At 53.0% G+C, this 13257-nt stretch overlaps 1 protein-coding gene across 1 annotated transcript in view; it reads left to right on the top strand.

Moving 5' to 3' along the window:
* Positions 1 to 819: 819 nt before the first annotated feature.
* Positions 820 to 13257, top strand: part of TCF20 (transcription factor 20) — an 82246-nt gene continuing 69808 nt past the window's right edge. The window contains exon 1 of the mRNA XM_040987064.1: positions 820 to 895. The gene's annotated coding sequence lies outside the window, so the exon portion shown is untranslated. The remainder of the gene's footprint in view (positions 896 to 13257) is intronic.

The raw sequence follows: 13257 nt of genomic DNA, 5'->3' as shown, positions 1-13257 counted from the left end.
AGCACCCAGTCATTCATCCAAGGGCACTGAGTGCCAAGGGTCGGACTCGGCAAGGGCCGGGCTGCCCCAGGGCCCAGGGGCTGCTTAGCGGGCAGAAGCCACCCCCGCAGCCTGGCCCTACTATGCAGGCTGCAGAAGGAGGCCAGGCCCTCGCTCGCCCTGCTTGCCGGGGCCGCCAGACGCGAGATTCTGGCGTCGGAGGCTTCAGGGAACTCCAGAAATTCCAGTGAGGGATTCCGGGCCACCAACTCCCCAGAAAGTTGGCTCGCGGCCACCCCCCCAAGACGGCCCCGAGGCATGGGCCAAGATGGCACAGGGCAAGCGGCGGGCCGCGGCTGCGGAGGCGGCGGCCCCGTCGGAACCGGCCGCCGGCAGCGGGGCGGGGCGGGGGTCCCCAGGGGTCCCCCAGGGCCCCCGGCTCGACGCCGCCGCACGCGGGTGGGCACGCGCGCGCCGGCCCGCCCCCGGCCGCCCCGCCCCCGCCGCGCGCCCCGCCCCGCCGCGCGCCCTCCCGCCCGCCCGCGCGCCGCGGCCCGGAGCCTCCCCATTGGCCGCGCGCCGTCACCTGACGCTCTGTTATTTCCTGTGTGTTGGGAGAATGGAGAGAAAAAACCCCGAGCCGAGCCGCCTTCGGCCCCTACCAGGCGGCCACGGTCTCCGCCGGGGGAGCCCGCCCTGAGGCGCGCAGGGCCGCCGAGCGAACGTGCGAGCGCGCGGGCCGGAGCGAGGCTCGAGGGGCCGCGGCCCCGGCCCGCCCCGCCGCCGGCTGGGGCGTCCGAGCTGGAGGCGGCGGAGGCACCCCCACCCCCACCCCGCGCAGCGCCGCCCGCCGCCGCCGCTCCCTCCCCTCCTGCCCCGGGCGGAGGGCGAGGGACGGGGCGAGGGGCTCCCGCAGGTAACCGCCACCCGGGCCCGAGGGGCGAGGGGGAGGGGTCAGGCCGCCCGGGGTCTGGGGGGCAATGGTCCGTGCCTGGTCCGACCTGGGAGTGCTGAGCCTCCGGGACTCCTAGGCGGAGCTCGGGTGCCGAGGGGACTGTCCCTGCGCGGGCCGAGCCGGAGTGCAGCCGGGGCTGGGCCGGGCCTAGGGCTTCTGAGGGGGACAGGAGCCTGACCTGGCGTCGGGGCACTGAGGGGTCCGACCTGAGGAGGGCCGGTCGGGCTTGGACAGGGGTCCTAGCCTGAGGGTGCGGGGTGAAGGTACCTGTTTGCGGGTGCGAAGGCAGAGGGAGTGAGCGGGTGCGCCCTGGGGTCAGCGCCATCAGCCCCGAGGTCCCGCGGCGATCGCCTGTCCGCTGTGGGCTGGAGGCGAGGCTGGCCGGAGGGGCGGGCTTGGGCGGGCGGGGAGGGGCCGGGCTGGAGGGATCGGGCCGGAGGGATCGGCACTGGGGCGCCCGGGAGTCGGAGCGAGCCGGGCTGCGGGAGGGCTTGGTGCCCGCTGGCCGCCGGGGAACACCTGGAGCCATGTGGACGCAGCGGTTTCTCTCCTTTTGGGGGGCGGAGGGCAGGTGCCGCCGTGGGGCACAGGGTCTCTGCGACGGCCAAGCGCCGGACACTTCCTGCGTGAAGCTTGCTTCCATCCCCCGCCGCCGGTGCGGGGCGCTGGGTGTGAACAGGGTCTGTGCGAACCTGCGCCTGACTACATAAGGCGGCTGTAAGCTTCTGGTCCCTGATTTGGGGTGTAGGGAGGGTGGGCTAGCCTGCTATGGTTGCAGCATGAGGTGGAACACGCTGGGGTGGGAGTGGAATTTAGGGAGTTGAGGGGATTGAGAGGCCGGGGAGGGGGCCCGCCCTCCAGGGTTTGTTGTTGGTGGTTGCTAGTGCTAGCGCCCTTGGCCCTCACGTCCACCTTTCAGTTCGCCCTTAGGGGACAGATAAAAAATTAGGGTTTCCCCCTCTGCGCTTGGCTGTTTTCCCCTCTCAGGTTAGATGGCTGTGGCAACTGCTGTAAAATGGATGGAATTTTAGAGCTATTATCTAACAGGCTGATCTTTGAAGGATAATTGGGCCCTTATGTTAACAACCTCAGTGAAGAATGAAGAGTTTTATTATAAAACATCTTACATGGGGTAGCTACTTTGGTGAATGGGGAAATTGCACTTAGTGTCGCCCCCCCCCCCTCCCCGCGACCTGGGAGCTGCTTGAGCTTTGCATCCCGGGTGAGTTTCCCGTCCTGCGCCCTTGGGGCGGTAGTGACTCCCTCTGCGGAGCAGAATGGGGCTGTTCCTCAGATGCAGGCACCTGTCCTTCCTCTGCCTGCCCCCATGGGCACACAGCTTGGTGCAGGGGCAGTGTTTCTCCTCGTGTGCCGTCCTGTGCTGGCTGCGGCAGGTGGACGCCATGGTGTTCTGAGCCGTGCTGAAGACCCGTTGTGTTTGCTGCTGTCCAGCACCCCCTCCCCATCTTTGGTGGAAGAAGTGGAAACAGACTTAAATTGGGAATTGCGGATACACGTGATGTGATGGATCTGGGAATTGGGAGATCTTTGTGTCCAGGAAACCGTGGGGAGATGTTAGTTAAAAGTTGTTTCAAGGGACAGTTGGCATTGGCTAACGTGTGAGGCTTCCAGCTTTGGCGTTTGCAGAGCAGGGATGAAATGAAATTCTGTAATGTCTCCTGTGGAATTAGCCATCACCTCAGGGCACACTAATTATTAGCAACCCTGATTCATTAGGTGATGGTGGCAGGCTGCTTCTGCTCCATGTTGAAGAACCCCAATTAGTTCCACTGATTTTATGGTGTGTGAGGGCCTCGGGCTGCACATCCGACTGGTGAGTGCTTCTAGGTCCACCTCAGAGTTTGGTCTAGTTGGTCTAGTTTTTAGTTCTTTGATGCCTGAGGAACAGGTGTATAATGTGGTGCAGTGTGTCTCACTTCATGTCTGTTCAGTTTGTACAGCTGAAAGGGGATTGGCATGGGCAAGGAGGTATGCACATCATTCCGAATTTGGAGACAGTTTGGTAAAAATTTTCTTGTCTGTGAACATCTGTCCTACCTAACATGTGGTAGACACATACCTGAGTAGCAGTTTTAAAGATGTATTTAGTTGGAAGGTGGAATGAGAAAAAGACAGATCTGTCTGCTGGTTCATTTCGCACATGGCCAAAACCATCCGAATTGGACTCGCCTAAAGCCAGGGGCCGGGAGCTTCTGCTGGGTCTCCCATGTGGCTGCAGAGGCCTGCTTGGCCATCTTCTGCTTTCCCAGACATGTTAGCTTGCAGTTGGATTAGATGTAGAACAGCCAAGACTGGAATTGACACCGTTGTGGGATGCCTGTAGTGACACCCGCTACATCACAGCACTAGACCCCATACCACTGGGAGTTTAGTAAGCGTCCACTTTGGCTTTGCTGGGCCAGTTTTGCCAGTAAAATTTAATCCATAAAATTTTTCTTTCATCCCCAATTCTGCTGTTCTGTCTTGAACTAAAATACTTTTATATTGGCTCAGAGTGACACGACAGGTGGAGAGCTGTCTCCCTTCCTGGGTTTACAGTGTGCAGGCATTCCGTGGTGCCTGCGCCTGGTTTGAGCTGTTGGACTCAGAAGGTTTGCTTGGGCGGCTGTCCTTCCCCCAGGGCTCCTTAAGCACTACTTCTCCTGGGGCCTTTGTATTCATGGTGCTTCATCTTTTTGTGGAGAAGGAAAAAAAAAAAAGCCACAAAGCAAAACAATAAAATGCTATATATTGGCCTGAGATAGTACATCATAGGTATATGTTGGAAAGATTTCGAAATTAAGTTTTACAGTAGAGCGTAATTTGGCCACATGGCGCTTAGACTAGTGGGCTTGGATGATTAGTCTGTTGCACGTATTTTTTAATACTCGTGGTACCTGTGGAGTGGGTGAGAAGGTTGTCATGGTGACAGGCACAATCAGTGCTTTCTGCTTCAGAGCTGCGTTAGCTTGTATGGAACCACACAGCCTGGCGGGATGATGCACTTTCTAATGCAAGCACTTGTTGATGTATGTCAGAGCTTCATTGTGAGGAGGTAAGAGGAAAGCTGAGCTTCTAGGGGAAAGTTGGTTGTGTTGTGCACACATCCGCAGTTCTGTAAGAAAGGGTGGAAGTTGGTTGGCACACTTGCCCATCAGCCTGATCAGAAGACAGCTTGCATGTGTGGGCATCCGATCCCTGACTGTGTGCTTTCCTTCACACACAGGAAGCTTTGCAGGCATTGGTGAGCATGGGGCCTGCCGTGGTGGGCACAGCGGAGGAGCCTGCTCTGGCCCCCGACTGCCCTCGTGCTGGTGACCCAGAGCATCAGAGAGTGATTGGGACGACAGTCCTTGTTCTCAAACCTTTCCCACTGGTGGGCAGTTGAATTTGAACTTGCCTTTGAAAAACAGAGATAGTTTATTTTTCATTGAACATCTTTTTTTTTCAGAAGCAAATTTTTTTTAAAAAAAGATTTACTTATTTTTATTGGAAAGGCAGAATTAGAAGAAATGGTAGAGGAACATCTTCCATCCAATGGGTCACTCTCCAGGTGGCTGTAACAACACTCTCCAGGTGGAGCTGTGCTAGTCTGAAGCCAGGATCCTGGAGCTTCTTCTGGCCTGCCATGTGGGTACAGGAGTCCAAGGACTTGGGCCATATTTTGCTGCGTTCCCAGGCACTTTAACAGGGAACGGGATCAGAAATGGAGCACGTGGGACTTGAACTGGCACCTGTATGAATGCTGTCTCTTCAGTACGCTTAACCTACTGCAGCATGGTGACATAGATCTTAGGCTTCATGAATAGAAACCTGGCTCAGAAGAGCTCGCAGGAGGTCATTCATTCGCATTACCTTGTAAAGGCTGAGAAAGAGCAGTGTTGCCTATTTTTTTTTTTAAGAGGGAGAGAGGTCTTCCAGCTGCTGGTTCTCTCACCGGATGGCTGCAATGCCAGTCCTGGGCTGGACAAAACCAGGAGCCAGTAGCTTCATCTGGGGTTCCTGCAGGATATAGGGACCCAAACATTTGGGCCATCTTTGACTGCATTTTCCGGGTGATTAGCAGAGAGCTGGATTGAAAGTGGAGCAGCGGGACAAGAACCAGTGTCACAGACAGTGGCTTTATTTGCTATACCTCAGCATTGGCCACTGACTGCCTTAACTAAACCTTAACAGCAGGACACTAGACTTTATACATTGCGCACCTACAGTGCCATGGTACACTTGCCTCACAGGATGTTGGACTTGGGACTGTTGCTGAAGGACTATACTATTGTGATAATATGAAGGGAGGAGAGGGCAGGGGGCGGGGAGGAAGAGGAGATGGGGGAGGGAAATCCCTGTACCTACAAAACCGTGTCATAGAAAATAATAATAATTAAAAAGAAAGAGAGGAAATGCGTAGTAATATTGGTGAATGCTAGGCAGTATACGAAATAGTTTGGGTTGTGTTTGTCTCTTTGCTGAGGTCTGGGCAGGGGTGTTAAGATTGCAATCAATGAAGCTGGCAAGGACCATGGTATCTGTATGTAGGGTGTGTGTGACAAGGCTGAGTGAGGCAGACCAGGACAATGGGGAGCAGAGGCTCTGACAGGGCAGGGAGCCATCTGGGCAGGCTTTTTGTCCACTGTGGCCGGGAGAGTCCATCCTCTTTTTCCCAGCCAGTGGGCATCCAGCATGTCATCTTCCCCACTTGCTGTATGCTCTGATTTTAGAGCTAGAAGAAATCTAAGCGATGGTCTCGTCTGACCTCTGGGCTTCTAACTCTGGAGAGATGCTGAGAGGTGGGATTGCCTGGGTACTGGCAGCTTTTTCTCGACAGATTCCCGCATAGAACCCTGTTTCTGGCTGAGTTGGCAGGATTCTTGCCACCAGAGGTGGTGCTCTTCCAAGAGCGTTGGTGACCCCTTGTGGGTCCTGAGTGGGGACTGAGGAAGCCTGTGGGTGCTGAGGGCCTTTGAGGGCGGCAGAGCCCATGCAGCTCCTATCTTAAGAAATCAAGGAGGCTGGAATTGTGGCGGAGTAGGTTGAGTAGCTTATGACGCTGATACTCCACTCCGAGTGCTGGTCTGTGTCCTGGCTGTTCCACTTCTGATCTGGCTTCCTGCTAGTATGCTTGGGAATGCCTGAGGATGGCTCCAGTACATGGCCCTCTGCTGTCGATGTGGGGGACCAGAATAGAGTGTCTTGCTCCTGAACCATTGGAGATTTCTCTATGTCTGTCTTGTGCCCCTTCCTGCCTGTCCTCTTTGCTCCATCTTTCAAATAAATCTTTTAAAAGATCCATGGAGAGATGATAAGTCAGTCTTGAGTACAAAAAAAGTGGTATTAATTTTTGTAACAATTGTCATTAAAATCCAAGAGATAGACCTTCCATACTGGTGCACACCTCAAATGCCAGGCTGACTAGACTAGAGCTCATTCTGTCTGTCACGTGAGTGGCAGAAACTTGAGTCCTTGAGCTGTCCCCTGCTGCCTCCCACCTCATACACAAGCAGAAAACTGGAATGCGGAGCTGAGTGGGCACTCGTATAATGGGCTGTCGGCTTCCCGAGTGGCTGAGCGCCCCTCCCCACCAAGTGGGACTCCTCACAGAGGTGCTGACTGTTGGGTTCTGAAGTCCTACTGGTTTTTGCTGTCCCACTTTCACTTTGGTCTGAAATGGATGTTTGAGTTGCTCGGTTAGATTTAAAAAAGCCTTTTAGGCTGCTGTGTGGCTCCAGATGGTTCTGCATTTCTGGTGAGTGGAGGGTCCAGCAGTCCTGCATGCTTTCACCTCCAGACTGGAGCCCTCTGCTTAGAGAGCCTGGGGCATGTTCACTGCCTGGCAGAAGCTGGACGCCTGAGAAACGTACAGGGCCACTGCCCTTGGCACTCTTACTTGGTGCCTTTGCAGACCAGTTACCTTGTGTCCTCATGGCAATAAAATGGGAGGGCACTCTTGCTGTGCCCAAGTCCCCATGATGGGCACTTGGTGTAGCTCTGTGCTAATGTGCCTGAGAAAGCAGCAGAAGATGGCTCAGTGCTTGGGTTGCTGCAGCTGTGTGGGAGACCTGGATGAAGCTCCTGGCTTGGCCTGGCCTGACCCCAGTTGCTGCAGCCCTCTGGAGGGAACCAGGAGCTGGAAGATGGGAAGATGTCTCTCTCTGCACCTCTCCCTCTTGGTAACTGCCTGTCAAGTAAATAGGTAGTTCTTAAGTCTGGTGGTGTGCACCATTGGTTTGGGACTTGGTATGTGGCAGCTGTCCATTAAACACGTGCCGTGTGGTGCTGGGGGACAGGATACTGAGAGCAGGGCTGGCTTCTGCCAACCTGTTGATTGTATCTCTAAGATTGATTTGGAAGGCAGAGACCAAGCAGATGAGCATGCCTGCCTTCACTGATTCCCTCCGCAGATGGTGTCAGCAGGCAGGAGCCAGGAATTCCACCAGGTTTCTGACGGGTGGTATTACAGTGATTTAGCAGGCATCTGAGCAGGGAGCCAGATCAGAAGTGTAGTAGCTGGGTCTCGAACTGACGCTTTGATAGTGCTGGCACCACAGGTGGCAGAACATAAATGTGCTGCAGCGCAGCTTACCCTGCACCCTTACACTAATATCCAGGAGAGGGGCAGTTGGGGAATACTAGATGCCCAAGCAAGCTTGCAGCCTTGGCGTGAACTCTGGGGACTTCTCCAGGGCACGTACTCACTGACCTGCAGCCCCTCCTTCCTGCCTCTCTCTGACAGGTCTTCTGTTTTCAGTGCTTGCTCTCCCTGGGCAATCCTAAGTATCCTGGCACTCAACTGTCCAGACACTGATGACTTTTAGTTCAAAGCTATAGCAAGACCTTTCCTTGCTCCTCCAGTTTCTGCTTAGCATAGCTTCTCTGATACATTTCACTGATATCACGACCTTTATAAGTCAAAATGAAACACATAGGACACAAGGTCCATTTACTTATTTATTTGAAAGCAAAGTTAGAGGAGGAATGAGATCTTCCATCTGCCGATTCACTCTCCAGAATGCTGCAGCCATGGGAGCTGGGCCAGGCCAGGCTGAAGCCTGGAGATAATTGTAGGTCTCCCACATTGGTGGCAGGGGCCTAGGAATTTGGGCCATCTTTCGCTCTTCCCAGTGCCTTTACAGGGAGTTGTATCAAAACTGGAACAACTGGGACATGAACTGGCACCCATATGGGATGCTGACTGCAGGCTGCAACTTCAACCTCCTGGACAACAGTGTCAGTCCTAAAACACTTGGTTTTTAATAATGTTTCTTGGGCCCGATGTGATGGCTCAGTGGCTAAATCCTCACTGTCCACACACTGGGGTCCCATATGGGTGCCAGTTCATGTCCCACCTGCGCTGCTTCCCTTCCAGCTCCTTGCTTGTGGCCTGAAAAAGCAGTAGAGGATGGTCCAAAGCCTTGGGACCCTGCACACATAGGAGACCCAGTGACTCCTGGCTCTGGATTAGCTCATCTCCTCTGTTGTGGCCACTTGGGGAGTGAACCAGTAGATGGAGAATCTTTCTGTAATCTGCCTTTCCAATAAAAATGCTAAAGAAATGTTAAAAGTATTACTTAGCCAGTAACAGATGTCCTCTTTTCTTAAACTTTCCATCTGTAGTTACCTACTTGGCCTTCAACTTCCTCTCTTTTTTTAAAGAAAGATTTATTTGCAAATCAGTAACAGAAAGGGAGAGCACTTCCATCAGTTGTTTCACTCCCTAAATAGTTGGAACGTTTAGGCCTGGGCTGGCCTCAAGCTAGGGCTTCTTCCAGCCTTCCCACATTGGAAGCAGGGATCCCAACATAAGGGCCATTTTCCACTGCTCTTGTGGGCTGCTAGGGAGCTGGATGAAAAGTGGAGCAGATGTAACATGAACCGGTGCCCATATGGGATGCCGGCATTGCAGGTATCAGCTGTATTTGCTAGGCCACAAATCTAGCCTTCAGCTTATTTTCCTTTTTTTATGATTTACCTATCCATTTATTTAATTAAGGAGTGGCAGGTGGGGAAGAGACAGGCCATCTGCTGATTCTCTGCTCAGATGACTGCGACAGCCAGGACTAGGCTAGGCCAAATCCGGGAGCCTGGAGTTCCTGCTAGGTCTTACCCGTGGGTGGCGAGAACACCAGCCTTAGATCGTCATCCACTGCTTCCTGGCAGGCGCCTTAGCAGAAAGCTGAATTACAAGAAGTGAAAGTGAGATTTGATCTCCGTGACTCCAGTGCGGAAGGCTTAACCTGCAGAGCATTTCGCTCGCCCGCAGACTCCGGCTTCCACTGGTTTTTTCTGTAAGCAGCTCTACTGTCTGCCAGTTTCTCAAGTTGTATTCCTTTTTCTTTTCTTCTTCTTCTTTTTTTTCTATTGGAAAGGCAGATATACAGAGAGAAAAGGAGATACAGAGACTAAGATCTTCCTTTTGCTGGTTCGCTCCCTAAGTGGCTGCAACGGCCGAAGCTGAGCCGATCTGAAGCCAGGAGTCAGGAGCTGCTTCTGGGTCTCCCATGCAGGTGCAGGGTCCCAAGGCTTTGGGTTGCTCCACTGATTTCCCGAGTCACAAGCAGGGAGCTGGATGGGAAGTGGAGCAGCCAGGACATGAACTGGCACTCTTATGGGATCCCAGTACATGCAAGGTGAGGATTTAGCCGCTGCTGTGACAGGCACCCCAGGCATGTTTTTGTGTGGTGTGTGAAAGCCTATCTTAGAGCTATACAGAAACGCCCTGCTTACTTGCACCCTGGGCTCCTTGCCACCGATGTCAGAGCCCTGGTGGAGCTCTGGGCTCCTGGCTTCAGTCCAGCTTGCTGCTAGCATGTCTTCCGTATTGGCAGTTATTTCATCCTTACTACCACTTCCTCTGACCTGTCTTTTCCTACTTGGAAAGCTAACCTGTTGATGTCTCTTTCTGCGTGCCTACCTGCCCTGTGGAATCACCGAGTCACCTGTCTCTTTCTTGTTTCTCTCAGTGGTTTCCTGGAGCGCTTTTCGTGGCTCCCAAGGTCCTGTGCAGCTGGGCCCTGGCTGCCTCCTGCTGCTTTTACTGTCCTCCAGCCACACACACCTTGACTTAGCAAGCTGAAGATGCCAAGCTCTTTCCGACCTCAGAAACTTTTCTGGGTACTATGTTTCTTTCCAGAACACTGGCCAATCCAGCCTTTTCCCTATGTTAGAGTGTTGGTTAAGCGAATAAGAGCGTGAGATGGGTAGTAAAGGGAATAGAATGAGGAGCTGAAGAATTGTAAACTTGGTTGTGGCACTGGTGAAGTAATGCGAGCGGTCCCTGGGTGCCAGGTGGCTGGCCCGTGGCACCTGCTGACAGGCATAGGAATGGTGCAGGTGAGCATCCGTCAGGCGGGGGACGCAGCAGTCGCACATCTAGGTGTTTATCCAGGAGAAATTAACATATCTGCAGGTGAGCCCATGTAAAGAATGCTCATAGCAGCTGTAGTTGTAATTGAAAACTGGAAAGAGGCTGCATTTTAGTCTGCGAGAGAATGGGAAAACAGACTGGGCCTCATACTCTGCGGTAACTAAGGGTTAATTTCACCAATACTGTGCAGAGTGAAAAGCTGGACACAAAATAGAGCATAATGGATGAGCCCATTTAGAAGGCCTTCCAGGGTGGGCACAGCTGATCTGTGGCGTGAGAAATAAGAGTAAAGTTGCTGCTTGGGTGGAGGGGGGAGGGACTGATTGCGAGAACTTTCCCGAATGATGGAGTTGTTCCTAGGTCTTCACAGGCTTCCCCACCCCCCATGATTTTATTTGAAAGGCATAGTGACAGAGTGAGAGAGGGAAATCTTTCATCCATTGCTGTTTTGCTCTGCAGATGGCCACAGTGAGCAGCCTGGGACGTGCCTCTGGACCTGCCCTGAGGTAGCAGGGACTGTCTCTTGCTTGCCCAGGTGCAGTACCAGGAGGAGTGGCTGGGACTAGCCTCACAGGTGACTTGACCTGCTGCCCTGCATGCCTGCCCCCGTGTTATCTCATACTGTGGCTACTTTAGCGTGTTGTATGTTGCTCCAGGGCAGGGAAGTATTCTGAGAAGTGTGTTGTTAGGTCATTTGGTTATTGTGCAGACATCTGACCGTGGAGTTACTGGGTGACTGTTGGATCATGTGAGAGCTGCATTGATCAGAATGTTGTGGTGGGTGTGTGTGTCAATCCAGGACTTGTTCTCCATTCTCATTCTCACTCCACTTTGAAATCCATAGTAAGTTCTGTTTCTCAGATGCCTCTGGAAGCTGTTCCTCCTGCGTAGGCACACTTATTTAGAGTACTATGTGGTTAGTGTTCTGTGGTTGGCCTACTCCCTGATTTTCCCCTCCTTCCAAACCAATTTTTTTCCCCACTTACCAGCTCAAATGATTTTTAAGAAGTTGAGGATATGGAACTGGTGTATTGATTCAGCTGGCTAATCCTCCACCTCCTAATGTGGCATCCCATGTGGGTGCTGGTTCATGTCCCAGCTACTCCACTTCCCATCCAGCTTCCTGCTTTCCTGGGAAAGCAGTAGAGGACGGCCCAGAGCCTTGGGACTCTGCAAGGGAGACCTGGAAGAGGCTCCTGGCTCCTGGCTTCAGATTGGCTCAGCTCCAGTCATTGTAACCACTTAGGGAGTGAACTAGCAGATGGAAGATGTTTGCCTCTCCTATCTGTAGATCTGCCTTTCCAATAAATACAAAGAAATTTTAAACAAAATTGAGGTTGTATTCTGTCATTTGTTCTTCTAGAATATTCCGTTGGGTTTGTGTCCATTGTCTTCCTGGTCAGTAAGGTCCTGCCTCCTCTGGGCCTCTCTCATCTGGTCTCTTCCTGCTTTCTAAGTTCCGGCATCGATGACCCCCTTTCCCTTCTGGATTTAGCGTGTCTGTGTTGTGGCATAGGGGGTTAAGCTGCCACCTATAACACTAGCATCTCACAGGAGTCAGGTTATGTCTTGACTTTTCTGTTTCCCATGTAATTCCCTGGTAATCTGCTTGGGAAAGCAATGAGAGATGACCCAAGTGCTTGGGCACCTGCACTCATGTGGGAGACCTGGATGCAGTTTCAGTTTCCTTGCCTCAGCTTGGCTCAGCTGCAGCTGTTGGCAGACCAGCAGTGGGGGAGAGCTCTGTTTCTCTATCTTTTAAAAAAAATAGTTTTTGAAAGAGTCACAGGAGAACGTTGTTTGTCTGATGGTTCACTCTCCACATGTCCGTAATCAGTCAGGACTGGGCCAGGCAGAGGTTGGGGGCTGGCAACATCCATCTGGTCTCCCTTTTGCTTCCCAGGAGCATCCTCATGGTGCTGTGTCAGCAGTGGAGTAGCCTGCGCACCTGCTGTCATGCCATAGCTTACCCCACTGCACCACAGCACGGCCCTTTCCCTGAACCAGCTCCTTTCTCAGTCTCTGGGATTTGTTTGTTTCTCAGGTTCAGTTTCAGTGTAGCCTTCTCTGTCTACTCTTTTCAGCGTCCCCATCCTGTCACCTGCCTTGCTTTGTTTATACTTCCATCACAATGTGAATGTATCTTGCCCCCTTCTCCTTTCCCCCTCCTCAGATTAAGCTTACTCACTGCTGTATGCCTAGTGTCTGTAGAGACTGACACACGGAACCTCCCGCTGTGTTGATGGGGAGGTGGGATTGACAAGGGGTGGGCCACAGAGAGGCAGGATGTGCTGTTGGGCCCCTAGGGGATAGAACTGCCATTTACAGAAACCGCTGAGGAAGATTGGGTGGGGTGTGAAGTGAGAAATTCAGGCTTTTTTTTTAAAATATATAGAATTTATTTATTTTTGTTATTTGAAAGTCAGAGCTACAGAGAAAGGACACAGAGAGACCTTCCTTCTTCTAGTTCACTCCCCACATGGTCTTAAATCAAGGGTGAAGGGACCCAAGGATTGGAGCCATTCTCCCCTGCCTTTCCAGGCCGTCAACAGGGAGCTGGATCAGAAGTGGAGCAGCCAGGCCTCGAACCAGTGCCCATATGCAGTGCCAGTCCCAGAAAGAGGCTCAATCTATGCCATGACACTGATCCCAAACTTACTTTCCTTGTGGGATTTCTTTATTTGAAAGAGTAACAGGGAAGTAGGGAGGGGGCCTTCCAACCGTGGCCTCAGGTACTTAGTGTTGCACTGGAGGGGTTTGTGAGCCATCCCTTGTCTGACACCGGGCTGAGCTGCAGGCGAAGGCACGCGTGGTGTCCCTGAGTCACAGTGCTCTCAGGGTCTGAGGAAGGTGAGGAGCTGGACAGCTGGCCTCTCAGGGAGCTCCAGAGCCCTCAGAACTCTGCTACAGTTACGTTTTTGTTTATAATGACAGGTGTTCAAGGAGCCTTGAATAAAATTGAGGA

Source organism: Ochotona curzoniae, unplaced genomic scaffold, assembly GCF_017591425.1.
Source record: "Ochotona curzoniae isolate NIBS_2020 unplaced genomic scaffold, NIBS_Ocur_1.0 contig_1014, whole genome shotgun sequence".
Lineage (NCBI taxonomy): Eukaryota > Metazoa > Chordata > Mammalia > Lagomorpha > Ochotonidae > Ochotona > Ochotona curzoniae.
The sequence above is the reverse complement of the archived record's forward strand: the minus strand, read 5'-3'. Positions and strand labels throughout refer to the sequence as shown.